Source organism: Rosa chinensis, chromosome 7, assembly GCF_002994745.2.
Source record: "Rosa chinensis cultivar Old Blush chromosome 7, RchiOBHm-V2, whole genome shotgun sequence".
In the NCBI taxonomy this organism is placed as follows: domain Eukaryota; kingdom Viridiplantae; phylum Streptophyta; class Magnoliopsida; order Rosales; family Rosaceae; genus Rosa; species Rosa chinensis.
In genome coordinates this window covers 45,742,289-45,764,587 of record NC_037094.1, presented here as the reverse complement: position 1 = coordinate 45,764,587, position 22,299 = coordinate 45,742,289, and the positions used below count along the sequence as shown (strand labels likewise).

At 37.8% G+C, this 22,299-nt stretch overlaps 2 long non-coding RNA genes across 2 annotated transcripts; both read left to right on the top strand.

The window, feature by feature from the left end:
* Window positions 1-1,982: 1,982 nt before the first annotated feature.
* Window positions 1,983-8,062, top strand: LOC121050333. Its single transcript, XR_005802691.1, has 3 exons — window positions 1,983-2,317; window positions 3,701-3,785; window positions 7,934-8,062. It is a non-coding gene; the product is annotated as an uncharacterized LOC121050333 (long non-coding RNA).
* Window positions 8,063-11,093: 3,031 nt separating this feature from the next.
* On the top strand, window positions 11,094-11,927 carry LOC112176397. The gene is made up of 3 exons (XR_002926929.2): window positions 11,094-11,191; window positions 11,289-11,387; window positions 11,775-11,927. It is a non-coding gene; the product is annotated as an uncharacterized LOC112176397 (long non-coding RNA).
* Window positions 11,928-22,299: the final 10,372 nt, after the last annotated feature.

Below are 22,299 nucleotides of genomic sequence, written 5' to 3'. Positions count from 1 at the left end.
TTCATTGAAAACAAGATGGATGAGTGCATTTACCTAAAGGTCAGTGGTTCAAAATTCATTATTTTGGTCCTTTATGTTGATGATATACTTTTAGCGAGCAGTGACATGACTTTATTGAAAGATACAAAAGATATGTTGTCTCATACTTTTGAAATGAAAGACCTGGGGGATGCTTCTTATGTTCTCGGTCTTGAGATCATAAGGGACAGATCAAGATCATTTTTGGGACGTCACAGAAGGCTTACATTGAACGTGTTTGAAGAGTTTCAATATGCAAAAATGTTCTAGTAGTGAAGTTCCTATAGGGAAAGGAGACAAGTTCAATAAAGAACAGTGCCCTAGAAATGAATTGGAGAAGAAATCAATGCAAGATAAGCCTTATGCATCTTTAGTTGGTAGCTTAATGTATGCACAAGACCGGACTTGGCTTTTGTTGTGGGAGTTCTAGGAAGGTTTCAATCAAATCCTGGTTTGCATCATTGGACTGCAGCTACAAAGGTTTTGTGTTACTTACAAAGAACCAAGAATTTCATGCTTTGCTATCGTAAGAGTGATGAACTTGAAGTTGTTGGTTACACGAACTCAGTCCTAGCTGGTTGCAAGGACGATAGAGGGTCTACATCTGGTTACATATTCTTCTTGGTTGGTGGTGCAATATCTTGGAAAAGTGGAAAACAAACTATCCGTTCCACTTCCACAATGCAAGCTGAGTTTATCGGATGTTTTGAAGCTACTAAGCAAGCTATGTGGTTGAGAAAATTTATAGGGCAGATAAGAGTGGTGATTCTATTTCAAGGCCCTTGAAGATGTTTTGTGACAATGAAGCTGATGTGTTCTTTTCAAAGAACAATAAAAGGACTTCTACTTCAAGACTCATGGATGTTAAGTATCTGGTTGTGAGGGACAGCCATTGAGTACATTTCTTCGAAGTCAAACATTGATGATCCTCTTACCAAGGGTTTACTAGTGGGAGTATTCCAAAATCATGTTGCTAATATGGGATTACTCAAGTCTTTTGATGCAGCAGATCAGTGGAAGTGAGTTTTACTTAAAGATAAGTTTTGTTCGTTCAGTTTCACTCTTCAGTGTTGAATGATGAGATGCTAGAACCTATTGTTATTATTGTTCTAGATAAAGTCCATACATCATGTTTTTCTAACTTCAATTCAGTTGGATGGTTGTGAACTTAACTGTTTTGGATATGGATGCGAACTTGATCTTTATTTGCAGCTTGTTATTAAGTAATGTGGCTGTTTTGTGTTAGGGTCATCAAGCATGTGATGACCACAAGGAGATCAATTGGTTCTGTTTTGACAGAACATGAAGGCTTCTTGCTGAAGCATAAAGGAGGTTCAAATAAGAACCAAAAAGGTGGCCGGACCAAAAGGGTGGGAGGGAGTTTCTGGTATAATTTTCCACACATGTTCTGCATCATTTTGTATAGTCACTACTAGAATAAGTTAATCACACGACAGTCATCACACAACACATGAGTTTTTGCTGTTGTCTGAGTTAATCAGACGACAGATTTTTTAAACCAGTCGTTTCACCCTCTACTCATCCAACACATCGTTATTTGTTAAATTTGAGATATTTCAGATAACAGTTATAAGGACATCTGTTGTCTGAATAATGGAAAAAACAAACAAACAATTAATTTACATTTATTTTTTTCCACTCAAAACCAAAATCTTGTTTCCTTCCCTTAGCTAAAAAACCAAGATCTCTCCAAAAAAAAAAACCAAGAACTCCCACCCAAACCGCTCTCGGCCTCTTTGGAATCGCCAAAATCGTGTTCCCTCCCTTTGCTAAAAAATTAGGTCATTCTCCCACCCAAAATCGCTCTCAGCCTCTCTGACTCACCAAAATCGTGTTCCCTCCCTTAGCTAAAAAATTAGGTCATTCTCCCACCCAAAATCGCTCTCAGCCTTTCTTTCCCTCACCATTGCTCTCAGGCTTACTCTGACTCACTATCAATCCCCCTCACCCTCAATCCAGTTCACCCTTTCACCCTCGTCAAGCCTCTATCTCACTCACTCTCGCTCTCACTCACACTCGATACACTCTCAGTGGGCTGTCTCCGTCGACCGAGACTCACCCTCGTTCTTCTTGGTTTAAATCTTCTGGGTTTCATAACTCAATTTGTTCTTAAAGACCTTTCTATTTCTCTCCGTTCCAATTCAAGACCCTTTTGATTCTTCCTCACCTTTTGTCGCCACTGTTGCTCTAAAACTTTGATGGGTTCTCTCTAATTCCAACTCTTCTGCATGGGGTCTTTCTGGAGCTGCTGAGCTTTTTGACTTGAGGGGGCTCAAAGGTGATCAAACTCCATCTCTTTTTGTTGTTGTAAGAATCATGCTTTTCATATTGAAATCTGGATGTTGATTTGTTGATTTGTATAGATGTTGATTTGTTGTCTATGGCAGTCTTTACTGTGTACTGTGTTTGAACTTTGAAGTCTGGGTGTGAACAATCTCATAGAGCGAAAATTACCGATTTCCAATCATTATTTTTTTTATTATTATTTTTTTATAATTGTGCGCGCGTCACTTCTTTACTTTTATCTTCTTCCTTTTCTGGAAAACTTGACCCTCATCTTGTTCCATAACATTACCAAATAACTCAGACAATTATTTAATTGATAAAGCTGAATGATATTGCAATTAACTTATTGAATATGTATATTTCATGATCAAATCAGCAATTAATATTCAAGATGAGGACAGGATATCCATCAATCCATCATCTTGAACTGAGGAGAATATTTCAGATGTTGAAAATTTCAATACTGAACTGATAAAGCTAACTGAAGCTTCCATGCCACGCGAATTGAATATCAAGCATAAGACAAAGTAAGATGAGGAGAGCATTAAGGGTAGGCCAACTTGCTTATTAGTTATGAAAAGTTGACCAATCTATTTCTTTATTATCATATTTTACGTGTATATATAATGGAGTTCTATATATACAAACATATATGATTTCACAATTTATAGGAGAGTATAAATTAAGAATGTTATTTTCCGTGCAAACATTAATCGTGAATGATCAATAGATGTCAGGGTTTTGTTTCAAATCGATCCATTCATTTGCTGAAAATTTCATTGTCCAGAGTTGTTGCAGTAGACGAATGAATGTAATTTTGGTAAAAAAAGAAGAATCAGATACCTATGTAATTTTGCAGTAAACATTTTATTGTTGCATGGTAGTTTATTGGTTTTATTTTTAGCATTGCAGCCTTGTTGCTAGTTCATATAATTTTTATTGGTGTAAAACTTGTTAGCTTAATTTTTTTCTCTAGGAATTATTACTCCAAGATCTAATGTGTTTATATCTCATACCATCGGGCAGTGCATTTATTCAAAATTTGTGATCATTAGCTGAATTGTAATTTCAATAAATAAGCATGGGCTTTCGAACTCTCAACAATTGTGGCATTGGATGGTCTCTAGTGTGGGAATCAAGTTTTTATCTTTAAGTTTTGTTACAGGTTAACTAGATGTATGTGTTTTTGTTAACATTGAATTTATTGTAATAGAATACCTACATTTAAAGCTCTCCTTTGGTTTTTATTAATATTGGTGTTTATATAGCTACTAAAGGTATATGGTATAGGCATTGGGTGATAGCATGCATGTTGATTTATAATTTCCGCCTTGCCTAGAGTTGTTTTTAATAGTTCATCTATTGCTCTTGATAGGGAAGGTTGGTTGGTATCTAAAGATCTGAGGGTTGAAGAAGGTTAGCTGGTATCGCTGGGCTGAGTTAAGCTTGCTATCCTTAAGGTATGTCTCTTAATTTCTTCTCTGAACATGACCTTATAGATAGGACTCATGCCTTGTAGTTTGCTGCTTGTGGTTGTGAGTTATTTGATGTATATATGCCTTCTGGTTTGCTGGTTGTGCTTTTGAGTTATGGGATCGATGTATATATGCCTTGCATTAAAGCTTAGAGATGTTAATTTTATAAATGGTTTACATTTGGACAATAAAACAGAATATGGCCATATTCTGGTAATGCAGGTTCTTTATGTTATTCTGCAATATGGAAAACATACTTATAAGTCAAAAACATCTGATTTGAATTGGCTTTCTTCTTTTAAAGTAGCTGCATTGTGTTGATATAGAGGGGAATGCTTTTCCAAGTTCTTTGAATTTGAATGTGTTTTGTTTTTAGAATGGATAAGTCTTGGATGCATGCTGATAGAAGATCACGCACATATGAGTTAGGTGTTGAGGAATTCCTTAGGTTTGCTGTAGAGAATGCTAGTGATGTAAATAATAGCTGCTGTCCCTGTTCGAAATGTGGGAGCATAGATGGGATGTTCTCAGCCCGGGTCATAAAAGATCATCTATATTTTAATGGTGTAGATGAGAGTTACAAAGATTGGGTATGGCATGGGGAACCATCTAGGGCAACAGTGAATGCTAATGAAGGGGAATCTGAAGCTACTGTAGATATGGTAGAAGATGGAGATGCAGCAGATAATATAGGGTTGGGAGATCAGGAAGAAAAAGGGGCTAGTGAAGATGAAGAGTTTTTTGAAAATGGTGAGGATGAGCAGTATTCTGTAGAATCGAATGACTTCATGAGGTTAGTTGAGGATGGAGATAAAGCTTTGTATCCCGGTTGTACCAAGCACACAAAGTTAAATGCACTTATACAGACTTATAACCTTAAAGCAAAACATGGAATGCCTGATGTGTGCTATTCTGACATGTTGATCATGATCGAAATATTTCTCCCTGAGGGTAATGAGATACCTGGTTCGCATTATGAGGCTAAGAAGACTTTGGCTACATTAGGAATGGACTATAAAAAGATCCATGCATGTCCTAATGACTGTATTTTGTACAGAGGACAGCATGCTGATGCGAGTAGTTGTCCTACATGTGGGGAGTCTAGGTGGAAATTAGGCAAAGATAATATCGAGAAGCAAGGGGTACCCGGGAAGGTGTTGTGGTACTTTCCCCCAATCCCACGTTTCAAACGCATGTTTCAATCGACAAAAACTTCCCATAACCTAACTTGGCATGCGAATGAAAGGAGGAAGGATGAGTTTATACGTCATCCTGCAGATGCCCCTACTTGGAAGTTAGTGGACCAAAAATGGCCAAAATTTGGTAATGACCCTAGGAACCTTAGACTTGCACTTTCATCTGATGGTTTTAATCCCCACAGCTCTTTAAGTAGTAGATATTCATGCTGGCCAGTTATACTAGTTACGTATAACCTCCCTCCATGGCTATGCATGAAAAGGAAGTTCATGATGCTGACTTTATTGATTTCTGGACCTAAGCAACCCGGAAATGACATTGATGTATACATGCAGCCCTTGATTGACGATTTAAAAGCTTTGTGGGATGGGATAGATGGAGTGTATGATGCATTTAGAGGAGAATACTTTAAACTGAGAGCTGTTTTGTTTTGGACGATTAACGACTTTCCCGCTTATGGGAACTTATCGGGTAGTGTTACTAAGGGGTACAATGGCTGTCCTATATGTTGTGAGAACACAAAACCACATCGGCTATCTCATGGACAGAAAATGAGCCATATTGGTCACCGGAGATGGTTACCGCGCCATCATCCTTACCGAAGGCTGACCAAAGAGTTCAATAACTTACCGGAGTTTGAAACTGCCCCTGAACCCTTAAGTGGAGAAGAGGTATTAAAAAGGGTTGAGGGCATGACCTGGTCATTCGGTAAAAAGAATCCTCTTCAAATATATAAGGGTTTGGAAGACCAAACCAGACCTTGTTGGAAGAAGAAGTCCATATTCTTCGAACTTGAGTATTGGAAATTTCTTCTGGTTCGACATAATCTCGATGTCATGCACATTGAGAAGAATGTATGCGATAGTATTATTGGTACATTATTCAATATTCCTGGAAAAACGAAAGATGGAGTCGCTGCTAGGTTGGATCTGGTGGAAATGGGCATAAGGACTGGTTTGGGACCAACACCAGGGCAAAAGAAAGACAAGTTGCCTTTGGCAAGTTGGAATCTGCTGCTAGAAGAGAAGAGAGCAATGTGCATGTCTTTTTTCAACATGAAGGGTCCTTACGGCATTTCCTCAAATATAAGGAACCTTGTTTCCTTAGATGACTTAAGGCTGGTTGGTCTCAAATCACATGATTGTCATATGGTGATGCAACAGCTACTACCGATTGCTATACGTTCAAGTTTGGAGAAACCAGTCCGGTTTGCAATCATTCGGTTTTGTCTCTTTTTTAAGGCAATATGCAGCAAAGTGATAGATGTTAGGAAGCTGAAAAAAATGCAAGAAGATCTAGTTTTGACAGTTTGTGAGCTTGAGAAGTATTTTCCACCATCCTTCTTTGATATCATGATTCATCTCACAGTCCATCTTGTTAGAGAAGTTGAGCTTTGTGGACCAGTTTTCTTTAGGTGGATGTACCATTTTGAAAGGTACATGAAAACCCTCAAAGGGTATGTTAGAAATCGAAACCATCCAGAGGGTTGCATTGCTGAGTCATATGTTGTTGAAGAAGCAGTGGAATTTTGCTCAGATCGTATACTTTCTGGTGAAAATACAGTTGGTATCCCATCAATAGGCATTTTTGATGAAAGCTGCACCAAACCGTTATCTAGTGCTACTGTTGTGTCCATTTATGGAAGGGAGTTGGAACTAGCACATCTTTGTGTATTACAGAATACAGAGGAGGCAAGACCATACTTCATGTAAGTTTTTGTTACATTTTTTAGGTTTTATTTACACTTCTGCATGTCTGTTTAGTTTATTAATGTTGGTACTAATCACATATATATCTTTTTTACAGTAAGCATATGGAGATTTTGGAGCTTACCTATCCTAAATTCAAAGATAATCAGAACTGGTTGACTAATAAGCAAAATAAAACTTTTGCTAAGTGGATTAAGGAGAAGGTAAATAACAAAACTATCGATTTAGTTTCAGTAATCTTCATTAGTTTTTTTTTTTAATAAGTGGCTGTGCAGTAATATATTTTATATGTTTACGCAGGTTCTTGAAGAATTCAGCAATCCTAATAATGATATCTCTGAAACTTTAAGGTGGATTGCAGATGGACCAAATCCAGATGTACCTACTTTTTGTAGTTACATGGTTAACGGGGTTCATTTCAATACCAAAGAACGCGACGATGTAAGAAAAGTGCAAAACAGCAGTGTTAGCCTACATGCCCGTGCTTTACAAGTAGCTAGTGCAAAGGACAAAAACCCAAAATTGGATGATATGCAATTTTATGGAGTGATTACAACAATTTGGGAGATGGACTATCAAAGGTTTAGAATTCCTGTGTTCAAGTGCGATTGGGTTGAAAACGCCAAAGGCATTAAAGTAGATGAGTTTGGGTTTACGTTGGTAAACTTGAATAGGATAGGTCATGTGAGTGATCCTTTTGTTTTAGGTAAGGATGTGAAACAAGTATGGTATGTAGCTGATCCTCTTGATGATGATTGGTCAGTAGTTATAACATGTCCTGATAGAGATTATGCAAATGATAGTGATGAAGCAGAAGAGCTTGAAAATTTGGAAGTTGAGCAGCAGCCCTTTATAGCAACAATGCCAGCAATTGAGTCATATGACAATATAGTTGATGATGATGAGAACCACTACATGCGAGAAGGGAACGAAGGGATATGGGTTGATAAATGATTACTATCAAAGTTATCTGTTTAAGTTAGAGGTCGCTTAGGATTCTTCGATATGTTTTTATAGTATAGGCATTAATTTTGATGCACTTTTGACATGTATTGATCTGTTTTTGATGAATACTTATAATGCTTAATGGTTGAATTCCCATTTACTTATCGCATCACTTAAATGTTATGAACTTCGATTGTATTTGGTTTTATGTTTTGTAGGCTATCGCAGCATTTAAATATTATAAATGAAAAGAGCTGATTGTATATGGTTTTGTGCTTCCAGATAATGGCACCTTCTACGCGAAGACCTTCATCTCAAGCAGTAGCAATGGCCAAAAGAATGAGGGAAATTCAGCTGAGAGGGACAAGGTCTAGCAATACCAAGCGATCCAATGGAGCAACATCAAGGGGAACTTCAGTACAAGCTACATCAAAGTTGTCATTGAAACGACAAAAGAGATTGAAGGGTAAAAGAGCTATGAAAAGGGAAGGATTGAAGTTGCTTAAACGAGGGTGTGTGACAATGTCTCGTATAGTGAGAAGGAAAATAATTGGAAAGAGGATGACAGTTCAGTTCAACCAGAAAGGACAACCCATAGGGAAAGCTGGTAAAGAAATGCAGTCATATATTGGGGTGTTAGCTCGCAAGAAGGTTCCAATCTCGATACCTACATGGAAGGATGTTTTAGTGGAACAAAAAAATAAAATCTGGGAAGGCATAAAGGTATGAGAACTGCACTTTTTTTTTTTTGTGTGTGGTTCTATTGGTATCTATTATGTGTTAACTATATGCTTATTTGTTAAAGTACTTCCTAATGTGTGCTTTCTGCTATTTTCTTGTATGCAGTTGTCATTTTTGTTGCGTCCAGAACACAAAAGAATGGTCTTAATCTCAGCAGGAGCAAAATGGAGAGAGTTCAAGAGTCATTTGACCACCCGCTACATTCTCCCACATAGAGATAACCTTGAAATTATCGAATCTCAACCAGAGGACTATCTTTTCATTAATCAAGATGACTGGGAGATTTTTGTACAAGATAGGTTATCTGACTCATTTCTAGTAAGTTAACTCAGAACTATTATAACCTAATATTTTTGTTTTGCATTTAGTGTTTACAAGTTAAGATAGCATTGACTGGACATTGATATATAGGAACTCCATGAGAAACAAAAAAGAAAACGAGCCTTAAGTAAGTATCCTCATCGGCTGTCACGTAAAGGGTACGCTGGATTGGAGGAAGAACTGGTCAGTAATCAATTTTTGGTTTCATTGTTTGTGTTTATTGATTCATTAATGTCTATGTACAATGGTATAGATATTGACTTAATCAATTTATGTAGTCTGCAACTATGGATGAAGCTGAACTTGATCGTGCAACCATGTGGATCAAAGCACGTCAAGATAAGAATGGAGGATTTAAAGATCCTTTAGTAGAGGAGAAGGCCAAAGAAATTGTAAGTTTCTATTTGGTTTGTGAAAAGGCATTGCAAATGTAATGTTTACCACATCAGTGCCTGCTTATATCTAAACCTCATCATTTATATTTTGTAGGCTGATTTGAAGAAAAAAGAGGCTGAGGGATAGTTAAGCACTTCTGGTTCAGATGATGTGTTAACTTTAGCATTAGGAAATCCTGAGCATACTGGAATAATTAGAGGCGTAGGGGCAAATGTGAGGCAAGCTGCATACTTTAACCTCCCAAAACGCCGAAAGCAAAGTGTTGAACAAAGTCTTAGGTTAAGTGTTCAGAAAATAATGGAACAAGAAAGGGAGAAGATACTAGCAAAAGAACGAGCAATTTGGGAGGAGAGGTTGAAGACGTTAGAAGCAAGGGTGTTGATGAATCCTATGGTAACTGAATCCCCCAAAGATTCCACCATTGATAGGGAAGTTGGTTCTGGACAAGGAAGTTCAAATATGCATGAGAAGGCTGCCAACGCAATTGAAAAACAGATTCCCTCCACTGTTAGAAAGTCTTTGGATTTAGAACCTCATGTTGAGGAGCCTGTGGAAGTTGTGAATCCCATTGATGGTGTGAATTTGAATGCTATTGAGAAGGGTCAGCCAATTGGTCTCGTGGTTGTTGATCTGGAAATCCAGGAGGGTGAATTTCAGGTAATTGTAAATTTATTATATTGTTAAGTTTGCTGATGTGTTATGCTGCCAGGTTATACATTCAATTATTTTATTTAGTGTCTCATTAAATGTACTTTTTCATTTTGTAGGCACAGACAATTGGGAAAGAGTGCCATTTAGCTTTAGGTTCAACCGATAACGTTGTAGCTATTGCAACAGTTATAGAAGTCAATAATGAAAACAACAGCCAGCTTATCCATGGTGTTCCATTGGGCGAGGGAAACATGCATGTATCGATTGTACGCTCTCTAGTGGATGAAGCCAAGCTTCCATTTCCAATCGAAAACGAAATAATGACGGTTCGTGATGCTATTGGGACTTATGTGGCTTGGCCTAAAAACCTTATTGTTTTTCCAGTAGAGTTTCAGGTAACAAATACTACTTATAACTTGATTTAAATGTATCTTAAAGTAAATCTTTGCAAATGACTTGTCCCTAATGATTTGTTCCATTTTTTTGTTACATAAGAAAATGGCAGCAAAGAGTAGAGGAATGAGAAAGAGAAAAAGAGTAGAAGAAGATGAGTATCATGAAGAAGATATAGACATGGCATCATTACCAACAACCCTCCCTCCCTCCCTTAAAGCGGTATGCATATGGGCCAAAGAAACACTCACAAATGGGAAGACAATTATCTGCAATTTTGATGAAAAGATTTTTGGACATTCGTTCAAAACATGTGTGAATAAAAACGATGTTAATAACTTTGCCACCATGAAGGAAGTATCGGGCAGCTGCATCAGCATCTATATGAGGTAATCTAGTAGCTTTAGTTGGAATTTAAGAATATACGTGTCTTAAAAATTGTGGTTTCATGTTGCATTCTTTGATTTGAGCCATCTTTATGGTGTGTTGAGGAAGTCAAAAATGGTGGACATGGTTGGATTTATGGACAGTACAAAAACTGGTGCCATTGGGTGTGGCAATCCAATTGAGCGTTCCCGTGCAATAGCCGATAGGCTGAAAAAGGTAAAGCGTGGCCAGATTATTTTGTTGCCATATAACTCAGGGTATGCACTCTTCAAATATTGTATACATGCATTATGAAACTGATATGCTGCTGAATATTGTGATTTGTCGTCTCTCTCGTCTTCAAATGTGACTTTTACTTGGTTTTTTTGCTTTGAAGTTGTCACTGGATGCTGACTGTAATAAACTCTGAAGAAGACACAGTCTACTTCATGGACCCATTAAAGAGGAGACTAATTACGGGAGAGTGGAAAAACATTGTTGACAAGTAAGTGAATGTTTTTTTAGTAATTCTCGTAATTTAAACTTATGTTTGTAGTTGTGTATATTCTGTGAATTAACAAAAATTTTCTGTTAATATTAAGCGGCATCAAAATATATAATGCACAAGTCAAAAGGCAAGGCAGAAAAGCAACTACCTGGAAAAACTGTGCGGTACAATTTATGAAACAATTTTTATCATTTTAGTTCTAAGAAGTTGACTATTCTAGATTTTTTTTTGCATAGTTGGTATTTAATATAATATTTTTAGGGTATTCCGGAGCAAAAGACCGACAAGGATTGTGGATATTTTATAATGAGATACATGAAGGAAATAGTGGAGGATAAAAACTTGGACTTTTTCAGCAAGGTAAGCAAAACTAGTTGAGGTCGCTTGGATTATGGTTATTGAAATATGGGTTACTGTGATTTTGCACAATTGAGTTCTATAGATTCTTTTTAGGAATTATGGGTTACTGTGATTATAGACTCTTTTGCACAATTGAAATATGGGTTATACTGTGATTTTGCACAATTGAGTTCTATAGATTCTTTTTAGGAATTATGGGTTACTGTGATTACTGTGAAATATGGGTTACTGTGATTTTGCACAATTGAGTTCTATATATATATATATATATATATATATATATATATATATATATGTTGCATAGATTCATTGTTGTTGCACAATTGAGTTCTATAGATTCTTTTTAGGAATTATGTCAACTACTAAGTACAAACCATTTTGTTTCAGTGGGAGAGAAGAAGTAAAGCAGCATATTTCTAGGAGGATATCGATGTGGTCAGAACTGAGTGGGCAAAGTTTGTGATTAAAACATATATGTAAGATTTGTGTTGGTACTTCTTGGAGACCTAGTTCAAAGTTTGTGGTTATGTTTTGGTTGGACAGGATCAATAGCTAGTACTTTGAATATGTAAGAAATACTTTAACAATTGGGTACTCTATTTCTAGTTTCGGTGTGTTTTGGCAATGTATGACAATGATGTGCTATAGTAAATGACATTTGAACCAATTTGTGTTTCATATTTGCCTATTTCTAGAATCAGTACCCGTAGTGCTTATTCAATTCAAACAACATATATAAGGCTATTAATTATGGTAGTACAGTATCATCAGACAACACATAAATTTACACACATAATACCTATTGTCTGAGGAACATTCACACAACAGTTTTACTAAAGGACACATTGTGTGCAATTCCTTGCAACGACATGACCACACTATCACTGATGTCTGAGGTTCATTCAACACAACAGATGCTCATATGCATTCAGACAACACTTACATCTCGCAAACTGTTATCTTAAATAAATTTCAGACAACAGGGGAAAAAAGTATCTGTAGTCTGAGGTTCATTTCAGACAACAGATTCTTCTGGCACATTGTTATCTCATACGCATTCAGACAACACTTACATCTCGCAAACTGTTATCTTAAATAAATTTCAGACAACAGGGGAAAAAAGTATCTGTAGTCTGAGGTTCATTTCAGACAACAGATTCTTCCGGCACATTGTTATCTCATACGCATTCAGACAACACATGCATCTCGAAAACTGTTATCTTAAATAAATTTCAGACAACAGGAGAAAAAAGTATCTGTAGTCTGAGGTTCATTTCAGACAACAGATTCTTCCGGCACATTGTTATCTCATACGCATTCAGACAACACTTACATCTCTCAAACTGTTATCTTAAATATATTTCAGACAACAGGGAAAAAAGTATCTGTAGTCTGAGGTTCATTTCACTCAACACCAAAATAACAAGCAGTTGTCTAAGTTAACACGCATTAGATTTTGGGTAAATTCAGACAACAAATTTTGGCTTATATGTGTTGTGTGACTGAGCAACAGACAACTGTTATCGACAGTTGTCTGAACGAGGTCAATCAGACATCAGGCTACTAGACAACAGCAGGTTTTTCATTCAGACAACAGTCGTTCGACAGTTGTCTGATTAACTTTGTGGTATAGTGAGTACCTTGTGAATTTGATTTTGATATACATAATCTTGGAGTGCTAGTACAGGTCAATTGTACGAAGTTTTCTTTGGTTCTATATCAAGTGTCAGATTTGACTGGTATTTTAGGATCAGATTATATGTTAATGACTCAGTGATCACTAAGGTATTTAGCTTTGTGAAATGTGAATATATATGCAATATAATCAACCTACGCCCAAGTGGGAGAATGTTAGTTTTGGGCTTGGTTAATTATACGTGGCAGATAATTTCATTTGACTTTGTCTAAGTAGAGTTTTTGACATGTAATTTGAATATCCTATGAAAGTGGAACTAGCTACTAGTTTCTGTTGAGATGCAGATTTGGTTGTTAAGATACTACGGTATGCTTTTGAATCCCTTAATAGGTGGGATTAGTTAGTATAGTATCAATACAAAAGGAGGTCCCTGCTCTCGCTGCAAAACACACTTTCTAAAAGCACTAGTTCTATTTACTAGTTGATCAAAAGCTGCAGTAAGAGAGTAGAAGTCTTCCTTTTGCAGTAATCAATGATGGCTTCTTCTTCAGGTAATCTTTCTATCTGCTTCTAATCATTCTTACTTAATTATGATGTAACATGTCAATGTATTTCTATGCACAATCTTGAGGTCTTCTTCCAATTTCTTGAAATTACCTCCTGTTAGTGTCTCTATGTTCAAGTTGGAGAAACCAGAAGCATTGACAACTGAAGAAAACAAGGTTTATCAGATTAGTATATGCTTTCACTTTATATTACTAATCAATGAGAACAATAAACTTTATTTGCCCTTTTGAACCTTTACTATACTGCATGTTAATATATCACCTTTGGGCAGAAATACAACAATGCATGGAAATTCTCTTTATTGCATTACAATTATGCAGAATATTATGTTATTTGAATAAGTTCCACATCTTTAGATAGAAGAAAATATCCATAACAAACATCTCATAAACTTAATGCACTAATCTGAGTTAAAAATAGACAATCTATTTCTTTGGAATTTCCATCATCTGTTATAACTAAGATCACAACATTGGCCTATGCACTTCAGACTTTGAATAAGAAAACATTAAAACAAATCCACTTTGGTAGAAAAGATTCAATTATTTTCCTACACTAGGCCAAAACTTTATCACCACACTACCAACATGCATAGTGAACTTTTCTTCATATTCTGAAGATTGAAAGGGTTAGATGCATCAACACAAGAAACAACACTCGTTATATATATACATATAGATGTTCACTAAGATAATCATACCCGGCTCATATCCAAGCGGAAGCTAGAGTCTTCTGGGATTGAACACACCAAAATATATCATATTTATCAAACTATATCTGAATCAAATAACAAGGTTCCAGATGCGATGAATAACAAGGTTTCAGTATTAATACAAACTGGAGATTATAATATTGAGGTTGATAAGTAAGTTGAATTCATTTCATCATACGAGAACTTTTCACGATGGAACAAGAAAATCCCAGAATCTTAAAAAATTATAAACATCATACCTTGTTCAGCTTACAACACCTGAAATTCAATCAATTTTAAAACAAATACAGCCTAGAATTTTGCAAGCCAGACTTTAAGAAATCATCACAATAGTAGAAGTTGATGGCATCAGCAAATATGGTGAATAGAAGAAAGCCCCAAATAAGCAATCTGGGTTCCGGAGGTCGGCAAAAGCCAAAAATGAGTTTCATTCTTTTGTTATAAAACACCGACAAGAATAGCATAAAAAAGTAAAGAAATAGAACCATATTAATAAGGCTCGCAAGTTTGTCTAGATGTATGTTCCTGCTTTGGGTTTGTGTGAGACCCGAGTTTGAACCCCAAATCCACACAATTTTTTTTTAAAACTATAAGACAAACAAAAGCATACAAGGCTTGTTAAGAACTGGAAACAAGGAAACAATATTCAACTATATCTGGGAAATGATCTTCGCAATCTTATTGAACAAACTTAGGCTTTAAATAGCCTTTACAACGTTTAATAGAAAGGAGAAAAACTAGTTCACGTGAGTAACTAACCAACATGATCAAAACAACCAACTGGGAATTTAAATACAAGAAACAAGGACCCCAAAGACTAGGGCTTATTCAAACAGATTTCAAATCCAAATCCTAAGAGAAACTTGACTTTCTCTTCATTCCCTCCCTTAAACTAGTTCCCAACTGCAACTAGTTTAACTTAGGAACTTGACAAACTCCCAACTGACTCCGAAACGTCTGAAATGCATCCAAGGTAAGTGGTTTTGTCATCACATCTGCCAGCTGATCTTGTGTTCCACAATACACCAACTCGACAAGTCTCTCTCGAGTGAGGTCACGAAGAAAATGGAAATGCACGTCAATGTGCTTGCTCCGACCATGCAACACAAGATTTTTTGAAAGTTTAATTGTGGAACTATTATCACAAAGAATAGTGGTGCACTTACTTTGTTCCAGACCCAGCTTTTCAAGTATTCTCCTCATCCACACAGCTTGGCTAGCATAACCTGCTGCAGCTACGAACTCCGCTTCGGTGGTCGAGAGTGTGACTATAGGATGCTTTCTCGATGACCAAGCAACAGCTCCAGACCCCAACATAAACACATACCCTGACGTGCTTTTGCAGTCATCCAAATCCCCTGCGTAATTGCTATCTACAAAGCCAACTAATTCTTCACACCCTTCCTTCTTGTAGAATATCCCAAGCTCAGTGGTTCCTCTCAAATACCTCAATATATTCTTGGTTGCCATCATGTGTAACTCAGTAGGTTTGGCCATATATCTGCTGATCAAACTCACTGAATACATCAAGTCCGGCCTTGTAGCCATTAAATACATAAGGCAACCTACCATCTGCTTAAACAAAGTCTCATCAACTCGGACTCCTTTCTCATCTTTAAAGAGCTTACAACTTGGAACAATGGGATTATGAACCAAATTGCAATTCTTCATTTTAAACCTCCTCAACACCTCCAAAGCATACTTCCTTTGGCTAATATATACTCCATCTGACCTTTGTAACACTTTTATGCTAAGAAAGATTCTCATTCTCCCCAAATCACTCATGTCAAACTCTTTCAACTTGGAACTTTTAAATTCAGCAAGCATCAATTCATCATTGCCAGTAAATATTAAATCATCAACGTATAAACTAACAATGAGAATCTTACCTCCCTCATTCGTCTTAATGAAAAGGGTGTGTTCTGTAACGCCCCAATCTGCACCTCACCAGCTGAAGCACGTCACAGTGCCGCGAGCCTCTAAAATATAAACCGAATGCTCGATTTACATTCTAGAGAACCGCTAGGCATTTTGTTTGAAAACTTTTCGTATAAACACAGCGGAAGCTACAAATATTTTTGAAGTGAAAATCCTTGAGTTGCTAAAATTTATTTCATTCGTCTAGAACTTGTAATGAATTCTCACACACGAGGTACGAACTTCAAGGAAATGAGAACTCAACCAAAATTAACTCAAGGCTAACTATCAACAAGTCTCAGAATACGAAGTTCGAGAAATAGAATTTAGAACAAGGTCTAAACGACAAAATTTACTGAACTTGTTCCGCACACCCAACTCCGTCCACTATTGTCCCGTCACCAGTGCACAGTACCTGCATCCACACTGTGGTAGGGGTGAGCTTTCATCCTCGCTGCTCTTACAGGAACTCTACCACGACTAGGTTTGAAACCACTAAATATATATTTGGGAGGATCCCAGTATGAAAACATGCTTAAACCAAATATTTTAAAGGAACGACAAACTTTAATGTTTTTCAACTTGAAAACTGATGCATGATGCTTAAATAAATACGGCGCCAAATCCAAATATTACTTGATGGCCGGTCCCATAGACCCACTACATGACCTTACCTCAAATTAATTTATCACCAGGTAAGCGTAGCGAGAGCGTCCGCTACCTAGCTACACACACGGATCAGGTCGTCATTGCAATCACGCACCGTCCGATCGGTGTAGCTAACCCTCCAGAGGTTTAGGGAATCGAACCCAAGGAAGTCAGTGCCCCTTTCGCCCTCAAGCCATCACATTTCTCACGATTTGGTTAGAATGCAGTGCATTTTGACTTAACCAAACCGTACCACTTAACATGCATCATTTTAATAACAATAGATAAGAAAACTACTAACCGAGGAGAGTCCCGAATCCCCTACTTGGATTCCAATGCTTTCTCTCACGTACTCCAAGAGTCGCGAACCTTCAGTTCCTCGGGTAACTAGAGTCCTAGATTCCGACATTCCAACTGTTAATATCTCATTGAACAATTAGGTGAAATATCGACGATTACTAAATTGTCCAACCAATCTATCTTGGTTTGACCAAGAGTTGACCAATTTGACCAACATCTCTTAGTTTGACCAATGTGAGACCAATTGTAGTAGGTTCGACAATTAACTTAAATCATTGAACATTCACTTGAAATTACAGTACTGATCAAACATATATTGAGCGCACCCGATTTACTAAGGCCACCCAACATATGTAATTTCTTTTCTTTACTTATTATCAAACCACGAAATACACAAGCAACCCAATAACGACTTCACTAACAAAAGATCTCAAATTTACTTAACCGTTTTGCCGCATAATAATTCCACAGAATTTACTATGGACACCCAATACTTTCCAATTTCCATGCAAGGTGTGCCCCAAACTACTATAGACACCCAAGCTTTCTAGCTTCACCATATTTTCGATTATTCCACAACCAATTCATAATTTCTATACTGCTACAGTGCTACCTCCTAAATAACATCAGCCACAATCAAACATGATAATCATAATTCATTCAAATCAAAACACCACAACTCATCCAATCTGTCCTCCTAGTTCAAACATATCTTGAAACCACCAAAACTACACAATTCAACCAAATTTCTTATTCAAGATCACAATATCAGATTATGATCTCAACCGTATTCAACTCCCAATCATTCCCAGAAGAAAAATACTTGATTCAAGGGTGGTATCTACGTTCGAAAACCAACTCGGTTTGCTGAAATTCCTTGCTGCATTGGACTACGGATGAACTGATGACCTTGGTGTTAATATCCCCGAAAGCTTCATAATATCTCGCCTAGAGCTTCAACCGAAGCCTAAGAACTGCCAGAAAAGTCGCCGGCGCTGAAGAACACGGCAGAACCGAGATGAACCCAGAAACGAAAACCATCAAAACCCAATCCAAACTGAAAACTAATTACACAGACTTGAAGATCATGACCAAGAGATGAGGTTTTATACCACAGATGGCCCAGACGGTGGCCGGAGGCCCCGGAAATTGCAGAGGTTGCCGGTGAAGGTTCGGGCTGCTCGTCGTCGGGTTTTCTTCTCCGTTCAGTGCATGGATGATCCAAGGACGCAAGGAGGTAGGTGACACCTAGAGGAAGAGAATACATGTGGTCTGACGCCCTGAGGTGGCCGGATGGAGCAGAGCCGGTTGAATCCTGTTGCGGATTTCTGGGTCGCGTCGAGTCAGAGAGCACCAATCTCTCTCTCACTCTCTCGAATTTTCTTGTGTCTTTCCACTGTTCACAACTTATATAGATGTGTCCAATTGATGATGGAAGGTTAGGATCAAGCGGTGGAGACGGTGGATGGCTAGGATCGCTCCACCTGTTTTCTATTTCTTGAATTAATTTTCAAAATCCCAAAACTTCGGAAAATCGCTAAAAATAGCTCGGGTATCCCGAAAACTCCCCGAAAATTTTCATGAACTCGTCGTGTCGTGCACTTTATTATCCAACTCCTAAATTGAGGATTTCACTTTGTGAAAATTTCTGAAAATTTTAACATTTATCGAGATCAGTAAGTAAATTATCGAACCTTTCACTTAAGCTCGATAAACTTTTTCGGGGCTCACATGCTCACTATAACACTTCTCAAACCCTGGACTCGTGAAATGTTTTTCAATACGACTAAACTAAGCTCGTGGAGCTTGTTTCAGTCCATAGAGTGCCTTTTTTAAGCCTATATACCTTCTGAGAATTGTTCTTCACTTCATAACCCTTAGGCTGCTCCACGTACACTTCTTCATCAAGCTCCCTATGCAAAAAGGCCTATTTAACATCAAGTTGATAAAGAATCCAACCCTTTTGAGCTGCTAAGGCCACAATCATTCTCACTGTATCCATCCTTGCAACTGGTGCAAAAACCTCCATGTAGTCCACTCCTTGTTGTTGAACATACCCCTTTGCCACCAATCGAGCTTTGAATTTGTCCACTTCTCCATTTTCTTTCAATTTGGTCTTATAGACCCATTTCACTCCAATTTTCTTCGCACCTTGAGGTAAGTCAGTGAGTTCCCATGTGTCATTCCTCTCTATTGCTTCTATTTCCATATCCATAGCCATCCTCCATTTTTCATGCCTTACTGCCTCCTCAAAATGTATCGGATCTGATGAAGCAAATAAAGCAAAATTGGCACCTACTTCTTCTTCCTCCGAGAGCCCTTCTCCACTAACATAATCATTCATCCAGAATGGAGGTCCTCTGACTCTTCCTTCTTCTGAGCTTGATGACTCTCCTCCATTCTCCTCATTTAAGGAATTTTCTAGTTCCTCTACATTAGCTTCTTCTTCTTCCCCATTCACTATTCCATCAACTCCTCCATTCACTGCCCCATTATCTTCCTCATTATCCCATTCCAAATCAGCTACAACATATTCTTCATAACTCCTATCCCAGCTCCACGACTTGTCCTCCTCAAAAACTACATCTCTGCTTATAACCACCTTTTTTGCAACTGGATCGTAGAGCCTATATGCTTTAGACTCGTCGCTCACTCTCAACAACACACATGGAAAACTCTTTGCATCCAATGTTTTTCATTTCACATCAAGGACATGCACATGTGCCACACACCCGAAAACCCTAAAATGTTCCACTGAGGGTTTGCTTCCACTCCAAGCTTCCTCGGGTGTTTGGTTTTTCACCGCTAGTGTAGGACTCCGATTCAGAACATACGTCGTCCAATTTACTGCTTCTGACCAAAAGGTTTTGGGGATCTTCTTTTCAGACAACATGCATCGAACCATATTCATCACTGTTCGATTTTTCCATTCAGCTACTCCGTTCTGCTATGGAGTATATGTTGCCGTCAGTTGCCTTTTGATTCCATGCTCAATATAAAATTCACAGAACTCAGAGGATGTGAATTCTCCTCCTTGATCTGTTCTCAAAAATTTAATAAACTCTCCCACCTCCTTCTCAACAAAACTTTTAAAACGTTTAAACATGCTCAATGCCTCTGATTTCTCTACTAAAACATAAGTCGAAGATTTTTTAGTAAAATCATCAATGAAACATATGAAGTACCAGTTTTTGCTATTGGAGATGGGAGAGATTGGTCCACATAGATCTGCATGAATAAGTTGAAGTTTCTCTGTGGCCCTCCAATTGCTTTGCTTTGGGATTGGATCCCTGTGTTGCTTCCCAATCAAGCAATTTTCGCACACTGTCGATGAAGGCTTGAACTGAGGCATGCCATGCACCATCTTTCTGAATTGGAGAGTACTCAAGTGTCTATACCGGCAATGCCATAGATGTGCCAAATCCTGTGTTAATGTGTAGAGGCAAGATGGTTTTTGAGACAGAGAGTTTTCTAATAATACAAACATCTGATTTGCTTTCATATCGGTTTGTATTATGAGCCCCTTCTCTGGATGATAGATCTTGAGTTTTCCTTGCTTAATAAGAATTGCCAATCCTCTTTCTTGTAGTTGTCTGATACTCAAAAGGTTATTTTTAAGCTCTGGCACATAATAAACTTCACTAACAACATGAGTAAAACCACTTACTTTCAACCTTACGTTGCCTCTACCCAACACCTCCATCCTTGTGTTGTTTCCCAACTTCACTTTGTGCTTGAAATCTTCATTTAAGTCACATAAGAGGCTCTTGTCACCACACATGTGGTTGCTACATCCAGAGTCTAGGAACCAGACGTCTTCCCTTCGAGCTTCATTCACCTCCACATAAGCCATGAGCAACATCTCCTCCTCCTCTCCTAACTCAGCATAATTAACTTCTCTTTCCCAGCTTGGACATTCAAACTGAAAATGTCCGAGCTTGTGACATTTAAAACACTCCTCTATTGCTTTGTTGTAGGATTGGCGGCCTCTTCCTCTCCCTCTGGCTCTGAAGGAACCTCGACCCCGTCTTCTTGTACCAAACCTTTCTTCAGAGGTGATTTTGAGAGCTTGCTCCTCCCCTGTATTTCTCAGAAGTTTCTGCTTATGAATAATGAGAGAGCTCTGCAACTCTTCGATGGAAAGTTGATTGATGTCTTTGGATTCTTCGATCCAGTAGATGACGTAATTAAACTTCTCACTCAATGATCTGAGAATCTTTTCTACCACTGTAACATCTTGCATCTGTTCTCCATTTGTCCTCATCTTATTAGCCATAGACAATACTCCCAAAAAGTACTCAGTAACTCCTTCACCTGCTTTCGTCTTTAAGGTTTCAAACTCTCTGCGGAGAGCTTACAAATGTGATATTTTCACCCTTGCACTCCCTCCTTCAAATTTCTTCTTCATGGACTCCTAGATCTGTTTGGAGGTATCCTTCACAAGAATAGTCTCCAATATTGTCCGATCAATTGCCTGAAAGAGATAGTTCTTCACCTTTAGGTCTTTGAGCTTCAACTCTTCTAGCCTCTTGCACTGTGCATCTGTCAGCTCCGTTCCAACTGCTAGCTCAACATAGCCAGTCTCTATTAACCCCCAGTACTCCTTGGATCAGAGAAAGTTCTCCATTAACATGCTCCAATGATCATAATGACCATCGAAGCGAGGAATGGCTGGCTGCACAAAGTTGCCTTCAGTAGTCATCTCCTTTGTTGCTGCAAAGCCTCAAAGACTGCTGCTTTTGATTTGTCAGGCCCAGTGGGGGCTCTGATACCACAATGTTAAGAATTGGAAATAATGAAACAATATTCAACTATATTTGGGAAATGATCTTTGCAATCTTATTGAACAAACTTAGGCTTTAAATAGCCTTTACAATGTTTAACAGAAAGGAGAAAAACTAGTTCACGTGAGTAACTAACCAACGTGATCAAAGCAACCAACTGAGAATTTAAATACAAGAAACAAGGACCCCAAAGACTAGGGCTTATTCAAACAGAATTCAAATCCAAATCCTAACAGAAACTTGACTTTCTCTTCAAGGCTACTGCTTATAATCATATCTACTCATGATTAACAAGTATTCCTTAACAATTATTCAATTGCACTTTACAACGAATTCTAAGCACATAGA